Below are 18,820 nucleotides of genomic sequence, written 5' to 3'. Positions count from 1 at the left end.
GCTCTGGAAGTTTTAACATTTTAAGAGATTCTGCAGTTGACCAACAACTCTAAAATCCCCGAGACAGTACCTGTCACTTCGGGGTGCTCCACACGCTCCCCCCTCGGTAAGGCCCAGGAAAGTGATGGTGTAATAAAATGAGATTCGAGGTCGTGGAAAGAATAGGTATATATACGTGCCCCCGTGTTGGGGGGAATGAGATCGATTTGGGTGTTGATTTCTCCAGTCATTTCAGAACCGCACTTCCTGCCAGATCGCCCAGGGCAATGCTAGAACAATCTTAGGGCATTGAAAAAAATGCAAGTTCAAAGGCGATTCAAAATCGGGGATACCGGGCTGCGGGCCGGTTGTTTACAAAAAAGCGACCGCATCCCTCACGTGTTTGGCCACACATCTTCGCAGGCCTCAGTTTCCCATTGTGAAAAATGGGCGGACTACCGGCCCACCTCCCTCACTGAGAGAAAGGGGCTGGGTGTTCCGGTTTCGTCCCGGCTAACAGAAACCACTTGAGAAACGAGGAGTTTCTTTCGTTTTCAGTTGAAAGGGGAAAAAAATGCAATAAGCGTGAACCATGCTCAGAAATGCTTCTGTCAGTATAGGTGGGGAGCTGGCTGAGAATGGGCTAGAGGAAGGCCAAACTGGGCAGTACGTCTGCCGCATATGAATGTAAATCCGCACGTGTGCACATACACAAACGCACAGACGGTATCAAAATCCACGGGTGTGTAAGGACAACTAACCTCCCACAGTTCAAGTCCCAAGGACCAGGAGCGGCCTCTTCTGCGCTTGCGCATTAACCGCGTTTTCGCCACCCCACCCCCCCAACCCTGCTGGCGCCCCGCCCCGAGCTCGTTCTGCCCCGCCCACTTTCCCTCCCCTTCCCCAGCCCGGCCGCCCGCGCAGAGCACTGTGGGACACAAACAAAGTGCCCCCAAACAGGCTGGAGTGAGCGGAGCGGCAACGGCCGCGGCGCCGGCCCGCACGCGCGCGGCGGCGGCTCCCTCCCAACCTCCCCCTCCCCTCCCCTCACTCCCCTTCCCCTTCCCCACCCCGCCCCATCGAGAAAACGCGAGCCGTCGCCGCGCTCCCCAAACCGCCGCCTACCTTCGGCCAACCGCCCCCAACGGCCGCAAGCGCGCGGCTCTCCGGGCCCCCTCGCTCCTCCCCTCAGGCCCCTCCGAGAGCCTCGGGTGCTTCCCTCCCGCCGCTTCGCCCTCTCCCACCTCCCAGGCACGCTGCTGGTTGTGCCGCCATGCCCCAGCCACAGGCTGTCCACGGGCCTAGGCGCGGCGGCCCGAGATAGGGTCCCCTCAGCCTCCCCGGGGAGGAGAGAGGCAGCGAGCCGCGCGCTCCGCCCCCTCCCCCCGGGCTGTCGCCGCCGCCGCCGCCGCCGCTGCCGCCGCCACCTCGCCGCCTCAGCCTGGCGGGGAGGAGGAGGAGGAGGAGGAGCACCAGGCCTCCGGGCCCCTGCACCGCCGCCCTCAGGTAATGGGGAGAGGGGGGCGAGCGGGCCGTTTGGCCCCAGAGGGGGCAATAACCAGCCACTCCTCGCCGCCAGTGCCCTCGGGGTGCGCCCGCCCAGGGGCTGACACCACGCGTCCCCCATCTGGCGCTGGACGGAAAGGAAAGCCTGATCTTGTCACCCAATCCGCTCCGGGAGACACCCCATAGGGTCCCCTCAGTGGCATTTAATCCTTCAAGGAGGAGACTAGCCTTCGGCCCCCCAGTTGGAAATCTCCCGGATCGTCCAGATGCTCCCCATCATTTGCATGCCCATTTGCCCAACACCCTAACCCAAAGAAGGCAGAGGTGTTATCTCTTCTCACCTGGTCGAACCGGAGACCTGTCCCCCCCCCCACGTCCCCCCACCCCCGTCTCCCCTGCTGCTTTTTCTCTGGTACTGGAAAGAAAAGGATGGCACTCTTAAAAAATAATAACAAACACCTCTTTTTCTTCGCTACCTGAGGATCACTCTGCATCTAGTCATTTTCTGCTGGCCTAGCCAGAAAAAAAGGGGTTACCTGCAAGTGAAATGACAAGTACATTAGAACTGATGAAAGGAAATCGCATCCTGTGAGTTCTATGAATCTTAACCAGAATTTAGAATAAAGATTAGTAATTGTGTACTTTATTGGAACTTACAGAAATGAAGACAAAAACTTAAGTTTTTTTCAACATATAAATAAATCTGTTGAGGTCAGGAAAAAATTCTCTTCCACTTATTTTCTTACAGGTTTTTTCAGATACAGACTAACACCATAAGCACATAAACAATTTCATAGGATGGCAAATAGTTTGGCTTGGTAACATTTTCGTGATTTCCTTTTGCCTAGGCTTTCAGTTAGAATTATTGGATTAGAAAAACTATTATATAAATCTTCATTTCCCTCATTACTTCACAATGACTTCCAGTGGATTAATAATATTTAATTGTACCTAATGTAGTTTCCTTATCACGCAATGTGAAAATAATGAAAGAAATGTTTTCCTGTAGTCTTGTATTTTAGGAAGATAACATTCATTAATTATGGAAACCAGATTTATTTTGTGCACTACAGGCATTTTACATATGTGATCTTATTTAATCCTCAGAACAACCTAATGATTTAGATACTATTACTTGAATTTTATATAGATGAGACAAATAACACAGCTAGAAGTGAAAATTGTACCCAGATATAATCGCAATGTAAGTATATTTCTGCTTTGCCTCTCAGTACAGGAACACTTTTTCAACTTTATTATGAAAAATTTATCTTAATGAAATTGAGAAAGAAATAGTGAATACTCCACTGTGCAGATTCAGTGAGTAACATTTATTGTTCGATCCTCACTTCTCCCTTTCAGTGTCTCTGTGTGTGTGACCATTTGAAAGTAAGTTGCATACATCAGGACCCTCAACTATTTGAGCATGCATTTCCTAAAAATAAAGGACATTCTCCTACTTATCCCGAACATCGTTATCAACACCTTTCTAAATTAACAATCCATATGCAGATTTCCTCTTTATTCTAAAATCTCCTTGAGAAATTTGTCCTTTTCTTTATTCAGTCAAGATTAATGTATTGCGTTTGATGATTATGCCTTTAGTCCCCTTTTAAAAAGAATAATACCCATCTCCTTTTTTTCTAACACGTAATTGACCAAACCAGTTGTCTTACAGAATGCTCCCACGTTCTAGATTTGTCTGTTTCTTCTTAGTGGCATTTAACTTATTCCCCAACCCCTTGAATTTTCTGTTACTGGAAGTTAGATCTAAAGAAAAACTCAATTAACTAGATGTAAAACTTCCTTTGGCAAGAATAGGGGATTCTATGTACTTCATACTGTTTCATAAACTGGTATATAATGTCAGATTGCTATACTATTAGTGATGCCAAATGACCACTAAAGTGGTGACTGCCAAATCTGTTATAAGGGTGTGGTTTGCTGTTTGTGATTTGTACGTCATCTTGGGGTAATACTTGACACCAAGCAAATATCCTGTTTCTGGCCACGTTTTGCTTAGTGATTTTAACACTCCTTGGTGGCTCTTGATTAAATCAGTTTTATGGAGATTAAAATGTAAAAAAGATTTCCTTCATTAGCTAGGGGTAAACTAAAGTTCCTCCTACAAATGTGCAATAAATGCTTAATTCCTTCCCCTTGATAATCAGTATTCAGAGAAAGGATTGGAGAAATAGTTACCCCAGTGGTTGCAAATGAGATTTTTTTTTTTTTTTTTTTTTTTTTTTTTTGCGGGATACACTTTGGACTCATGGTTTTTAGTGTATTTATTCATTTTTTTAAAATAACAGTCATTTTTCTTTTTGATCAGATTGTCCCAGATTTGGATAGTAGGAACCTTTTCAACCTGGCTCCTGTGTCCTTTTTTTTTTTAAACACTCCTGATTGCCATTGGAGCATTCTTGGAGTGCTTTCAGGCACAAGATACCCAACGCTTACCTTGTTACTTTCTTTGTTCTAGATCTGGAATGGGCTGTTTATCTAAGGAGTCTTGGTTCTGTTTGATGAGAAAGGGTATATAGAAACCAAGATCAGGATGTGGATATATTCATATTCATTGCTGCTGGAGTGTCATTGCTTCGAGACCCTTTCAGAGGAAAGAACTAAAAAATGTTTTTTTGCTTATTTGTTGAATAATTTAATTTATTTGTTTGTAGTGATATATCCAGTTCAAATTTAACATAGCAGACTTTTCCTTAACTTCTTTGATTTTATATTTGTCTCTTAAATGAAAATCTTGGTGCATAATATGAAGGGAATATAATCAGAGTATTTATGGTGTTCAGAAGTCACTTGAAATACTTTTATTTAAGCTACCAATTTGATACAGTTCATTTGTTTTATTTATTATTTGGGGGTTTTCTTTATTTTTGAATATGTTAAATATATGGTTCAATACATAGTTCAAAAGACAACTATTTTTAAAAGTATGGTTAAAGAAGCCTCACCCAAATTAATTTTTAAGATGAAGTAGACCCTTTAGTATCTAATATATTCTCATATGTTTTAACTGCAGAAGGCTTAGCAGTATGTTACTTCCTTGAAGTGATGTAGGAGTAATTTTAAATTTTGCAATGAGATTCTGATTCTTCTGGCAAAGAGAAAGAATTAAGACTAATCTTTGAAGGTGAGCAGAAAAATATATTTCAAGCTTCTGCACGCTTTACTTGAAAATCAAGTCTTTAAAGAGGTATGGATATGGTGGAAGTTTTATGAATCCATCTACTTGTATGCCACAAAAAAACCTGACATACAGTCTGTGGATATAAAAGGCATTCGGACATGTGATCAGTGACGACAACATGTTTTGTTTGGATTGGGCAAAATTTGATAGAAATTATAATTATGTGTTCAAATGAGAGTTTAGGAGGGAGCAGTAGTTGTCTAAAGTGGGCAGAGGACAGTTAGTCAGTTTATCTCAATCACCTACCACCCAGGTACTATAAAAAGAAAAAGATGCGCCCTGTGTGTTTTCCTCTTTGTATGCTATCACTGCTTTGGGTAACAGAGTGAACATCAATTTCCTTCAGGGAGTGGAGTGGGAAAATGGAGAATGCCTGTGCTTTGGACCCATTCACTTATTCTGTCCTCAATCTCAGTAAAAAGAGATTTCCTAATATTAGAACACATAAAGTAAGGGGGGAAATGTCACAAACAATTACATATATATATATATATAAAACCACCTGACAGGTAGAACCAGTTGTGATAGAATGAAGGGGAAAATACACTAACAATAATTGCTAACATTGCTAACATTGCTAATTGCTAACATTCGTTGAACCCTTTCAGAAAGTCAGCATTGTACTAAACATTTTATTTCATTTAAATTTCATTTAGCATTTCATTTAAATTTCACATTAACTCTTTGATATGACTGCTAGTATCTTATTTTGTGAGCAAGGAAACTGTAATCCAGCTTTCACACTCAAGTCTGTCTTCAGAATTAGCATTATACTTTCAGAATTAGCAAGATACTTTGGTGTACCTCATAGCTAAATATAATGGGTAGTAAAATATATTTCATTGACCGTGAATTAAAGGAAGTACGTGACTGATGTTTGTCCTGTAGCAACACTGAAGATTGTATGCCAAGAGCCCCAAGTGCCCCAAGTGCTTGTCATATCTATTACACATCCTTAGTATATCAGACTTTGCTTCAGAAACTGCATTTAGATACCATTTTAATAGGCATTTAAATAGTAGAGCATCAGGGCGCCTGGATGGCTCTTGATTTCACCCCAGGTCATGATCTCGGGAGCATGTGATTGAGCGCTGCTTCTAGCTTTGCGCTTGGCAGAGTCTGCATGGGATTCTGTCTCCCTCTCCCCACCCCCCATTCCTGCCCCCTATATAATCTCTCAATAAACGGATAAAACGTTGCATAAGTGAATAAATAAGCATCAAAAATCAAGATGAATTGGTGGATGGATAGATACGTGATAAAACAGGTATAATAATGTTAACGGTAGAATCTAGGTATGGTTATGCACATATTCACCTGTAAAATTCTTTAAATTTTGATCCATCTGAGATTTTTCATAATAAAATATCAGGCGTGATTAACAATATATTGTTATTATAAAATATTATTGATAATTCTGTAAAAACCAGTAACATGCTCTATCCTCTATGCCTACAGTGATTCTCTTAAATTTTTAATAAGTCTTCCTAGCCCTATAAAGGATAAAAATTGTCACCGAAAATGATCAAGAGTCAAGGACTGTTGTAAAGGGGTTTACTTTATCAGTTCAGAGGCTCTTAATTAGGCTCCTTCCAGCTATAGTTTTTAGTATCTTCATAAATATTATCTGTATTAAATTTGTATATATACTTTTTCCCACCTATGATGTTCTGATACTTGGTAGACTGCTGTTGAGCATACTTTTCATGTAGGTTTTTGGGCTGTTTTTACTTTAAATGCCTCACATTGACAAAAGAAACAGTTCTCAGTGTACCTAAGAATGATTGGGAGAAACTTATCCCCTGGTGGACTGAAAGCCACATTATTTTTCTTTGTTCTTTATATTGGAAATGCATTGCCCCATTTTAGACAGTGAGCTGGAAGTCTCTAGATTCTTAGTCATAGAATCTAAAATAATGCTTGTATACCTTAGATTTATATTATACTCCTGCATGAAGGGCATATTGACTTACTACATTAATTTCTTCGCTAACATTTTTAGTGCCAAGGGTGACCTTAGCTAGCCCATTTTTACGTAACTGATTTTGGAGTAAATCACTTGAGTTGTATTGATAATTCTGTTTTAGAATAGTGAAAACGGATAGATGAAACTTATTACTGTCTCACTCTTGGAGAAACAGAATCATCCTTGTTTCCACATTGAGTGTTCTTCTATTAGTAATTTTTTGGTATAGCTTTAATAATTGAAAATGTTTTATAAGTGATCAGTTTATAATGTCAGTTCTGTATTGCTATCCTACAGCAGTTAAAATGTATGTATTTCTGTATGTTGGGGGAATTTGGTATTTATTTGGTTTCGATTGTTTTTGGTGCATTCAGCATAACTACAGATATCTTGGGGGTAGCATATAACCCAAGACATTGAATCTCTGGAATCAAGATTTTGTAGAACTTCTACCCTTCTGACTTCTGAAACAACTTTAGATAATTATTTTTAAATTATTTCCTCTTAATTCAGATCTTAACCTAAGTGTCTGATCCTCACCTACTTTTAGCAAGCAAAAGCAAGCATATTTAGTACTAGTCTCTATTAAATATTGTACTTGTGCTCTCTGATAAAATTGAGAAATCTTTGGTCTAAACAAAAATAAAATGTTAGAGTTTCCAGAGCTTAAGCATACTTGTTTTGCTTCATTTCGTTTTTCTCTTACTGCTGTTGTTTACTGGGGAGGGAGGGTGTTGTATAGTTTCTTTCTTCTACTTTTATTTTTTTCTCCTTTTTACGTTTTGACTACCTCTATTTCCCCCCATTTTTATTTTTTTTTATTTATTTATTTTTTTTGTCTCTTTGCTTCTCCTTTCAGCTTTGGATCTTCCAACACTGCTCATTTCCTTTTTTGTAGCTTTCTTTTACTTGATGAGCACAGTTGCTTTATTTTTGATGCCTTTTCCATGCCTTATAAAACTATACAAACCATACCTGTATGAGAATTATTTCTGTTTACAGGAATTACTGCCTCTCTTTGTTTTTTCATTGTTTCTTCCTCGTTTCTTCTTCTTCCTTCAGTTAGGTTTACTTAGCTTTACTTTGAGAGCTAGCACAGCATAGTGTTAAAAGCACACACTGGGTTTACATCTTGACTCTTAAACTTACTGTATGTGGTTTTGGGCCAGTTTCCTTAACTTCTTTGTGCTTCATTTTCCTTACCAGGAAAATGAAGATACCAAAGTGATACCTATCCCAAGATTGTGTGAAAATTAAATTATTTAATATGTAAAAATACTTAGAACAATGCTTGGTGTATATTGAGTACTATATAAGTATTAAGTAGTAAGTAAGATTATTTTTCTTTAAAAAAAAAAAAAAACTAGTTCAAAGCCATAGATTATTTTTTGGCAGTTTATTCAGATAAAACTAAAAAGCCGTAGGTTATTGACACTACAAATTTGTGATCTCCCAATTTCATTTGGGTCTTCAGTACCTCCTAGCCATCATTATGGGGTTTTTTCTTTACATTTTTCTCATGTTTCATTTTCCTCAAAATTGTACTTTTATCTCTTCTCAGCAGTCTTCCTCTACCTGTAGTTTCAAAGAGAAATAACATAAAAGCCAAAGCTATCAGACAAGAACTCTCACTACTTGTCACCACCCACCTATAAACTTACTGTAACTGCACCTTTCCTTTTCTCTTTTTTCCTATCACTGGGTCTCCTTCTGTTTAAGGCTAAATTTTTTTTACTCATGCACTGAATCTAGTTTCTCCCTATGCAGGGACCTTGTGCTGTCTATTATCGCTGTTTCCTCTGTCTTTAACTTTTCCTTCTTCTCTGAGTCTTTCCAACCACTGTCAAAACATTCTATATTTTACTATAATAAAAACAATATATCTGGGGAGGAAACATTTTCTAGTTTCTCCCATTCTATAAAAATACCAGTATCCTCCCTTGAGCCCTTATTTCCCTCCAACTAACTCCCTTGCTCTATCTTTAGAAACAGACTTCTTCAGATTGAATTGTCTTTACTTACAGTTTTCACTTCCTCATATCTGTATACTCTTTTTCTTTGTTGCAGTCTGACTCTACTATGTGCTGTTATAAGATCATCAGTATTCCTTGTGGCTAAATCAAATAGACTGGTTTATATCTTATTTGACCTATCAGTAGCATTTGACACTGACAACCACTCCTTGAAATACTCTGCACTCTTGGTTTCTGGAACATTCTACCTTCCTGGTCCTTCAGAATAACTTTTTTCCAGATTTTCTTTTTGCTGCCTCCCACCGTCTTTTTCCTCCTCTTGCTTTCCTTGATCATTTTAGCTAAAAGTTTATCAAGTTTGGATCCTAGCTAATGATTCTCTTTAAAGGACCATTTGGGCTTTAATTTGTTCTGGGTCTGTTTCCTACTCACTTTATGTCTGTGCTTCATTTCCTTCTGTTTGTTTTGAGCTTGCTTTGCACTCTTTCTAGCTTCTTAAAGTAGAACACTAGGCCATTGATTTTTTTTTTTAAATTATGGTGAAATACAGCTTTAAAGACTTGTTATCTTAACTATTTTAAGTGTACAGTTCGATGGCATAAAATACATTAACGCTCTTAATGCAACCATCACTGCCATTCATCTCTAGAACTCTTCATCTTGCAAAACTATAACTCTATACCCATTAAACAGTAACCCCCATTCTCCTCCCTTCCCAAGCCCCTGGCACCCCTTCTACTTTTTTTTTCTGTGAATTTGACTACTCTCTAAACCTCATATTGGTATTAGACAATGTCCTTTTGTGACTGGTTTATTTCATTTAGCATAGTTATCCTTAGTATTTGCTCATATTGTAGTGTGTATCAGATTTCCTTCATTTTTAAGACTAAATAATATTCCATTGTATGTGTATGCCATATTTCCTTTATCTTCCATTGATGGACACTTGGAGTACCTCTACCTTTTGGCTATTGTGAATAATGGTTTCATGGATATTTGTGCACAAAAAATGTTCATGTGCCTGCTTTCATTTCTTTAGGGTATATACTCAGAAGTAGAATTGCTGGATAATATATTCTATTAAGGTGTTTTTTTTTAAAGATTTTATTTATTTATTTGACAGGGAGAGACACAACCAAGGAGGGAACACACAAGCAGGGGGAGTGCTTCCAGCCAAGCCAGGGAGCCTGATGCGGGCCTCCATCCCAGGACCCTGGGATCATGACCTGAGCCAAAGGCAGAGATGCATAACAACTGAGCCACCCAAATGCCCCTCTATTTTTTAAGTGTTTTAGGAACCCCCATACTGTGTTCCACAGTGGCTATACTTAATACTCCCACCAACAGTGCACAAGGATTTTTTTCTTCCACATCCTCACCAACACTTGCTACTTTTTGTGTGTTTTGTTGTGTTTTATTTTATTTAATAAGAACCATTCTGATGGGTAGGAGGTGGTAGGTGTGTGATTATAGGCCACTGATTTTTAGACATTCTTTTCTAATATATGTATTGAAAACTATAAATATTACCCCAAGCAATGCTTTAGCAACATCCCACAAATGTTAATGATGTATTTTAATTATTACTCAGTTAAAAATACTTTCCAGTTTCCTTTATTGATTCCTTCAGTCAACATGTGAATTATTTCAATATTTTGTTTCCAAATATTTGGGGTTTTCTTGATAACTCATTGATTTCTAATTGTATGTGTTTATGTATGGTGAAAGAACATTTTCTTTTTTTTTTTCCCTTTGAGAGAACATTGTGTGCATTCATTCATTTAAAATTTGTTAAGATTTGTGTTAATGGTCCAGCATATCTGTCTTGATGAGCATACTGTGTTGTACTTGAAAAGAGTATGTATTCTGCACTATAAATATCAGGTCAAGGTGGTTGATGGTATTATTCAGATCTTTTATGTCTTTAGTGACTTTGGAGTAGGAGCTAGTTCGTCAGTTATTGAGAGGGATATTAAAAGTTCCAAGTATTATTGTGTATTGTCTTTCTCCTTAACTCTGTCAGTGTTTACTGCTTATATTTTAAAGCATTGTTATTAGGTGTGCACACATTTCTTACTGTTATACACTTCTATCTCCAGTAATATTTTTGTCTTGAAGTCTGTCTGATAATAAAAATAGGGAACTCAGCCCACCTGTCTTCATTGTTTGCATGGTAAATCTTCTAACATACCTGTGTCCTCTTATTTATTTCTTATAAATAAGCATACAGTTGGGCTTGCTTTTTTATTCCTATTCTGCCTTTTAGTTGAAATGTTGAGTCCATTAAAATTTAGTGTAGTTAAATCAAGTCCAGAATCAAATTGTTGGCAGGGTTGGTTCCTTCTGAGGGAAGGAACCTATGAGGAATATCCTATGCCGTTCTCTTTGCTTCTATTAGTGCCATGGCTTCTGGCAGTAGGTCTCCAGGCTTTACTTGATGTTCTGCCTATGTGTCTGTCTTCATTCAAATATCCCCTTTATGTAAGGACATCATAATTACCTCATTTTTAAAAAAGATTTTATTTATTTATTTGAAAGAGAGAGAGAATGAGCAGGGGAGAGGGGCAGAGGGAGAAGAAGTTGAGTCCACTGTGTGGCTTGATCCCAGGACCCAGCATCAGGACAAGAGCTGAAGGCTGATGCTTAACCAACTGAGACACCCAGGTGCCCCCCCAGTTACCTCATTTTAACTTGATTACCTTTGTAAAGAGCCTGTTTCCAAATCAAGTAACATTTTCAGGTACTGGGGATTATATTAATCATATTGGGGGGGAATACAGTACAATCCATAATAAGACACATTTAAAGTTGGCAGCAATGTGAAGGCCTGTTGGGTAAAGTCACTGTAGTTGTGTTTCTAAAGGAAACACATTGAAACTCTTGAGTACTTGATGTGAGTGCTTAAAAACTCTTTAGGGAAGAAAAGAAATCTCTTTAAATGCTAATTAGCTAAAACGGACTTGAATTTAACTTTCTCATGTAAGGATCCCAAAGAGCGAATAAGATCTGTCCTTTCTTTAAGCTTGCTTTCTAATAATAATGAATTGATATTAACAGCTGATATTCCTTACATACTGTGATTGAATCCTTATGAATGGCAACATGATGGGATAGGAGGAAGGGACTATGAATTTGAATTTTATAGTCAAATAGACTTCTGTTCAAATCCTGATTTTATTATTTATTTATAGGACAAAGGGCAAGTTAATTGTACCTTTGATTTCCTCATTTATAACTGGATTTTTAAATCCCTTTCTCAGAATCATGAGCCCAGAGTGAGATAAAGACACCTGGTGAATTACTCAATATATATTAACTAATCTTCCCTTAATGTAGAAATTAACAATCAGCATGACTCTGGCTACAAGCAATGAGAGGAAATTCTAATAGTTCAATTACTGGTTTAACTGATTTATTAAATCCTGGTAAATCTCAGTCTCTTTCTTAAACTCTGAAGTGATTAAAATCTTTGATTTAAAAATGGCTAGTTGTAAAAGTTAAATGATTTTTTTTTTATAGCTCAGATACAGTGATCCATCTGAAATTCTTCCTGAAAACTTAATAAACACTTAAGGAAGACCCGTGGGAAATAAACCATTGTCAAATTAAAGATCACATACACTTTTATTACTGTTCAGAGAAAGTAACGTGTGTTCTCAAATATGAGTACTCAGTGTGAATCTATTCTAAAAAGTATACTTCCTTTCATAGAAGGATACGGTATTTATTTTTGCTTTAGAACAAAATTTAAAATTGTGGTACTGTAATATTTGTAAAAAATTAATTCTTAATGATAGTGAAAAACATTTTAACTTAACTTTCTAGAGAGAGAAGTAATTGAGTTGCAATTTTCACTAGTTCACTTACATACATTTTCTGTGTAGTTTTAGCATGAAATTTTTTTTATGAACATATAATGTATTATTAGCCCCAGGGGTATAGGTCTGTGAATTGCCAGGTTTACACACTTCACAGAACTCACCATAGCATATACCCTCCCCAATGTCCATAACCCAACCACTCTCCCCCAACACCCCCCCCCCCGCCACCCTCAGTTTGTTTTTATGACATTAAGAGTCTCTTATGGTTTGTCTCCCTCCCGATCCCATCTTGTTTCATTTATTCTTTCCTACCCCCCCAAACCCACCACGTTGCAGCTCCACTTCCTCATATCAGGGAGATCATATGACAGTTGTCTTTCTCCAATTGACTTATTTCGGTAAGCATAATACCCTCTAGTTCCATCCATGTTGTTGCAAATGGCAAGATTTCATTTCTTTTGATGGCTAGCATGAAATTTGTATCTTGAGTTATGGCTCTTCTGGGTTTTTTGTTTTATGGTTCATCTGTTCTTAAACTTTGCATATCGTATATGTTAAACTCTAATTTATTCAGCATTTTTTAAGTGCCCTCTCTGTGTTAGGGAGAATACACACAGAATACACATAGCCTCAGCCTCTCACGTAGCATGTGGGTCCATGAGACCACAAGATCTACAAACAGTTGATTGCCTGTTATACATAAACTACTGAGATAGAGCAGTGGTTCTTTTGTGGCCATAAAGGGATGCCCAGTGAGAATCACTGCACTATAATAACCAGTGTTTCTAGTAAGAATATAATAGGTAAATGGTATAGAAGCAGAAATGATGATACACCTCCAGGTGTATCCAAATGAAGACTTTGCATAAATGTTCATAGCAGTTTTACTTGTAAGAGCCTCAAACTGGAAATAACTCAAAAGTCTGTCAACAGTTAAATGAAAAACAGATTCTAATATATCTATACAATAGAATAGTACTCAGCAGTAAAAGGAATAAAAATTCTTGAGCCCAACAATGTGGATGAATCTCAAAATAATTTTATCCAGTGAAAGAACCCAGATAAGTAATAAAGTCTGTATTGTATAATTCTGTTATATAAGGTTCTGGAAAATGCAGCTAATTTAAAATGAAAAGCAAATAATTAGTTGCTACAGAGGAATAGGAGGGAAAAATTCCAGAAAGACACAAAGAAACTTCTAGGGGTCACAGAAGTTTTCTTTATCTTGATTGTGATGATGTATATGTCAAAACTAGTCAACTTGTACACTTTATATGGAATTTATTGTACATCAGGTATATCTCAAGTACTTATAAAATGTGTTTTAAAGAACACAGGTATGATCAATTTCATTAATATATTAGAATTGTCCCTGGGGAATAAGCTCTGGTAAAACCTAAGTTGGTACTCTATCAAATGCCAAATTAGGGGTCAAGACAGAAAGTACTGTAGGAGTTAGGTGAAGGGAGGGGCAGCATTGATTAAAGTTAGGACAGGATTTAATTAAAGTCAGAGTTCCTGATTTGGAGCCCCTGTTAGGCTACTTATTTTCTCTGATGCTATTTTTCTTCATCTTTAAAGGGGTTTCCTCATATATTTCACAAGGTTTTTAAGATCCAAAGAATATATATTTGAAAACACATTATAATCTGAAAAGTACTATACAAATGAGAGGTATTGCTGGCATCTAGGGTAGAAGGAAGAACAAGTATAGTATTTGACCTGTTGAGACTGGTAAGGAGGGGATTCTAAGAAGGGACCAGAGGTAGGGGAAGTGGAAATGTGTGTGATATATTTTGAGAAAAATCAAAATCAGTTTGGAGCAAAAGGTTGATGTTGGAGAGTAGAGAGGAAAAGATAGCAGCCTTAAAAATGTGATAGAGTGGATGGAGCACCTGGATGGCTCAGTCGTTAAGCATTTGCCGTCAGCAAAGGTCATGATCCCCCAGAGTCCTGGGATCCAGTCCCACATCGGGCTCCCTGCTCTCCAGGAAGCCTGCTTCTCCCTCTCCCACTCCCTCTGCTTGTGTTCCCTCTCTCACTGTGTCTCTCTCTCTGTCAAATAAATAAGATCTTAAAAAATAAAAAAAAAAAGTAATAGAGTGGAGAGAATATGAGACAAAAAGATTAACATCAGGATATAAATTGTTATTTACCAGCCCTATGACTTTGGATAAGTCACTTATTCTCTCTGCTTCAATTTCCTTACCAGCGTAAAGGGAGGAGGATAATCCACCTTATCTCAAGGATTTTATATATTGAAATCAATATCATATGTATATAAAAGTGCTGAAAAGAACAAAGTGTACTGTATAGGGTTTGTTTCCTGAGATAAGGTGTGAAGTAGTAAGTACTGGACTTATATGATTATATTTTAGAGAATATTTGAACAATGGAGAATATCTGAATAATGGTGAAGGATTAATTCAGGATTGGTGAGACTGAAGAGAGGGAGAACAGTCAGGATATTTAAGTAGTCCAAAGCAATGGTTAATGGAGAAAGGAAAAGATGGATATGAATAGGTCTTAGAGACCAAGGCTGTGTTAGGAGGAAAAGAGAAAGATAGAAGTTGTATTTGTTTCCTCTGGCTGTTGTGTTATAAATGTCATGAGCTGGATGGCTTAAAACAAATGTATTCTCTCAAGGTTTTGGAGGCCAGAGGTTCAAAGTCCATATCACTGCTTTGAAATGAAGATGTTGGCAGGCACTCCTAAGTGGCTTCCATGTGGCTCTGGGGGAGAATCCATTCCTTGTCTCTTTTCGCTTCTAGTGGCTGCAGGCAGTGTATGGTTTGTAGCCACATCACTCTGACTGTTGCTCCATCTTCACATCGCCTTCTCTGATACGGGTGTCAGAGAAGAAGTTCCTTTTACTTCTTAAGGGTGCTAACGTTTGCATTTATGACCACCTGAACATTCCAGGCAATCTCCCTATTCCAAGATTCTTAATCTACCTGTAAAGTCTTCATCATAAAAGTAACATTTGCAAACTCCAAGCATTAGGACATAGATATATTGGGGGGGGGGTGACCTTTTTAAGTCTGTTGCAGAAGTTATAGATGACTTTTGCTGCTTTGGATTGGTGGTATCATTGGCCACAGAACTTCAAGAGGAAGAGTATATAGGTGAGGAATGATGATGAATTCAGTGACCTGTTGAAGCATCTGTGGGGCATCTGTATGTGAATATTCATTTTGTTTTTCAGAAAATCTTGAATCATGTGACTTAAACATTAAAGACATTTATTATTTCACACAAAACCAACAAGAAATCCTGGAGTAAGGTAGCTTCAGAGTTGGTTATTCATAGCAATTCAGTGACATCATCAAGAATCCAAGTTCTCAACTTTTTGCTTTGCCATCTGTAGGCTGTCTCCTTATGGTTCCAAGATGGCCCACATAATTCTAGGCTTGTATGCTTGTTTTTTGTGGTTTCTTTGCTTGTTCTAATCAGCTAACCCCTGAGGCTCTCAGCAAGTTCTATTCCTCTTAAGTAAGCCTTTTTCTTGACTGTGTTTTACCTACATGGAACTATTACATCTACATTGCACATTTGTTGAAGCAGGTCCTCCTGATCCTCCCCTCCACACATACATGACATATGACACTCCTTTATGATTATCTTAAGTGACCGTGGATTTTACTACTTTTGATATGCAGATTTGAAGATAAAGAAGCATCTTTTTCCGGTCTGGGTGAGAAGTTTAAGCCTCCAATTCACCTTGCTTAGCCTTTAAGTTCTGGTCTGCACATTTCTAACCATCTCTTGATTTAACATTAATCATTAAAGTAGTGGTTAATGTGGTGTGGGGACTCTCCTGGCAATCCCCAGAACCTTTCAGAGGGTTTACAAAGTCAAAACAATTTTATAACAGTATTAAGATACTGTTTGTTATTTTCATTCTTATTCTCACAGTATTCCGTGGAGTTTTCAACAGACTGAATGCAGATGCAAAAATAAGAATTCAGCTTATATTATAAGCCAGACTTTAAGCTATTTACAAAATCAGTGCCACTCTTGCTTTTTCTTTTTTTGGTCTGAGAATGTAGTTTTTAGAAAAATATGTTGTGTCAACACTTCATGGGCTTATTATTTTTAAAGGAATCAATAATTATTTTTTAGATATCTAACTTCTGATTTATAATATGGTAACCATGAACAAAAGCTATTTGGGATTCTCAGTGGATCTTAAGAGTATACAGGGGATCCTGAGACTAAAGAGTTTGAAACCTTGCCCTCTAGTGCTGATGGTATTTTAACCACATACTCAAAAGTTCTTCCATTTCTCCAATTACATTTTCTTGTCACTTGCTGAGTATTATCAGTTAATCACATGGATATAGCATCTTCATTTGTTACAGGATTTGTTGTGGGTATTTCAGAATCATTCATACTATTCAGTGATGTATCCCATTCATGGGGGCAGCATGCTTTCTCATTCTTTATTAATATGTTTATCTCAGCATTTTATTTCCACCATAGTCATATACCTCTGTTTATAATTTTTCAAAAGATTTTATTTTTTTAAGTAACCTCTACACCCAGTATAGTGGGGCTCAGACTTACAACCCCAAGATCAAGAGTCACATGCTCTACCAACTGAGCCAGCCTGGTGCCCCACATACCTCTGTTTATTAATATGCTTTCAGTATTCTTCTGCTTTTTATGCTTATTGACCATGGTGAATTTAATAGTATCCACAACCACAAAATTAAGCGCAGAGAGAGCAAACTAAAGGAAATGAGAGAGCAAAGACTTAAATGGCCATGCAGGACCTTTTTTAACATTCTGGAGTATGACTTTGATTTATCAATAAATGTTCATCAGTAGAAAGTATATGTAATTTTTCCAAATTTATCTATGAAGGGACAGTAGCTGAGAGAAGATTTCCAGGTTTTGACAGGAGGTGAGGAGGTGAATCAAAAATGAGTACTGGATTAAGCTCTGGGTGACTAGGCAATTGAATGTATCCATCATTAACAAAATTAGAAATATTGCAGTGGGGTATCAGTTGAGAATTTAAGTTCAGTTTTAAGTGGTAAATTTGAAACAAGACAGACATTCAGAGGGAATTGTGTAGCACTCTAGCTGGTCATTAGAAGCCCAGAATTGAAGTTCAGGAAGAAAGATGGAATTAAGAGATTAAGATTAGGGGCGCCTGGGTGGCTCAGTGGGTTAAAGCCCCTGCCTTCGGCTCAGGTCATGATCCCAGGGTCCTGGGATCAAGCCCTGCATCGGGCTCTCTGCTCAGCGGGGAGCCTGCTTCCCTTCCTCTCTCTCTTCCTGCCTCTTTGCCTACTTGTGATCTGTCAAATAAATAAATAAAATCTTTGGGGAAAAAAAAAGAGATTAAGATTAATTCATACAGAGTTGATAGAGTCCAAGATCTGTCAATAAGGTTAGCTCATCTACTACTCAGTTCTGTACATATTGTAATAATACTGTGTGCCAGGCATTGGGTGCTTTCCATATTCTTAATCTCATTTAACCATGATTAAGATCTAGATCTGTCTGAACTACAAAGCTTCCTAGCACACATGCTGTCTCCAGGCAACATCTAATGTATTAATTGGTAACAATTTAATATAGTGAAGTAAATAAAACTTAATTATATATGAGGTGGAGAAATTTGTTTAATTATATATGAGGTGGAGAAATTTGTTATTGGATTTGGGCAATGTGAAAAACTATAATTCTTTTAATTAATTAACCTGTACTATGTCAAAAGTACTATTAACCTGTACTATGTGAAAAGACATCATATATCCTTAGAGCAGTCTTCTGTAGTTCAAAGAGACAGAGGTACTAAGAGTATTTATTAACATATCTATAATTAAAAACCTCAATAGCAATTGAGTTAGCAGGACTCTTGGGTGGCTCAGTTGGTTAGGCATCTGCCTTCAGCTCAGGTCATGATCCCAGAGACCTCCGATCAAGTCCCACATCAGGTTCTCTGCTTAGTGAGGAGTCTTCTTCTCCCTCCCACTCTCCCTCTGTGTTCCTCCCTACTCTCAAATAAATAAATAAAATATTTTAAAAAAAAATTTTTTAAATGAATTAGGATGTGAGATATATAAATTGTGCTAGTAAGTTTTTTTGTTTTGTTTTTTAATTTGACACAGAGATCACAAGTAGGCAGAGAGGCAGGCAGAGAGGGAAGCAGGCTCCCCGCAGAGCAGAGAGCCCGATGTGGGGCTCCATCCCAGGACCCTGGGACCGTGACCCGAGCCGAAGGCAGAGGCTTAACCCACTGAGCCACCCAGGCACCCCATTGTGCTAGTAAGTTTATTAAAAATTCAAGTTAGTGTTTTTAAAAGGCTTTATTGTAGATTTTTTATTTATAGATTGAAAGTTGCAACTATAGACATAT

General features: G+C 38.0%; 1 protein-coding gene across 5 annotated transcripts in view; it reads left to right on the top strand.

The window, feature by feature from the left end:
- Nucleotides 1-949: 949 nt before the first annotated feature.
- ZBTB44 (zinc finger and BTB domain containing 44) overlaps nt 950-18,820 on the top strand; it is a 66,629-nt gene continuing 48,758 nt past the window's right edge. The window contains exons 1-2 of one of the 5 annotated variants that reach the window (XM_032868940.1): nt 954-1,485; nt 2,636-2,689. The gene's annotated coding sequence lies outside the window, so the exon portion shown is untranslated. Of the gene's footprint in view, nt 1,486-2,635; nt 2,690-18,820 lie in introns of all 5 variants that reach the window. The other 4 variants (XR_004383960.1, XR_004383961.1, XM_032868939.1 and 1 more) reach the window with 4 other exon arrangements.

This window comes from Lontra canadensis, unplaced genomic scaffold (assembly GCF_010015895.1).
Source record: "Lontra canadensis isolate GAN:19392208 unplaced genomic scaffold, GSC_riverotter_1.0 scaffold36, whole genome shotgun sequence".
Lineage (NCBI taxonomy): Eukaryota > Metazoa > Chordata > Mammalia > Carnivora > Mustelidae > Lontra > Lontra canadensis.
Note: the sequence above shows the minus strand (reverse complement) of the source record. Positions and strands in the feature narration are given on the sequence as shown.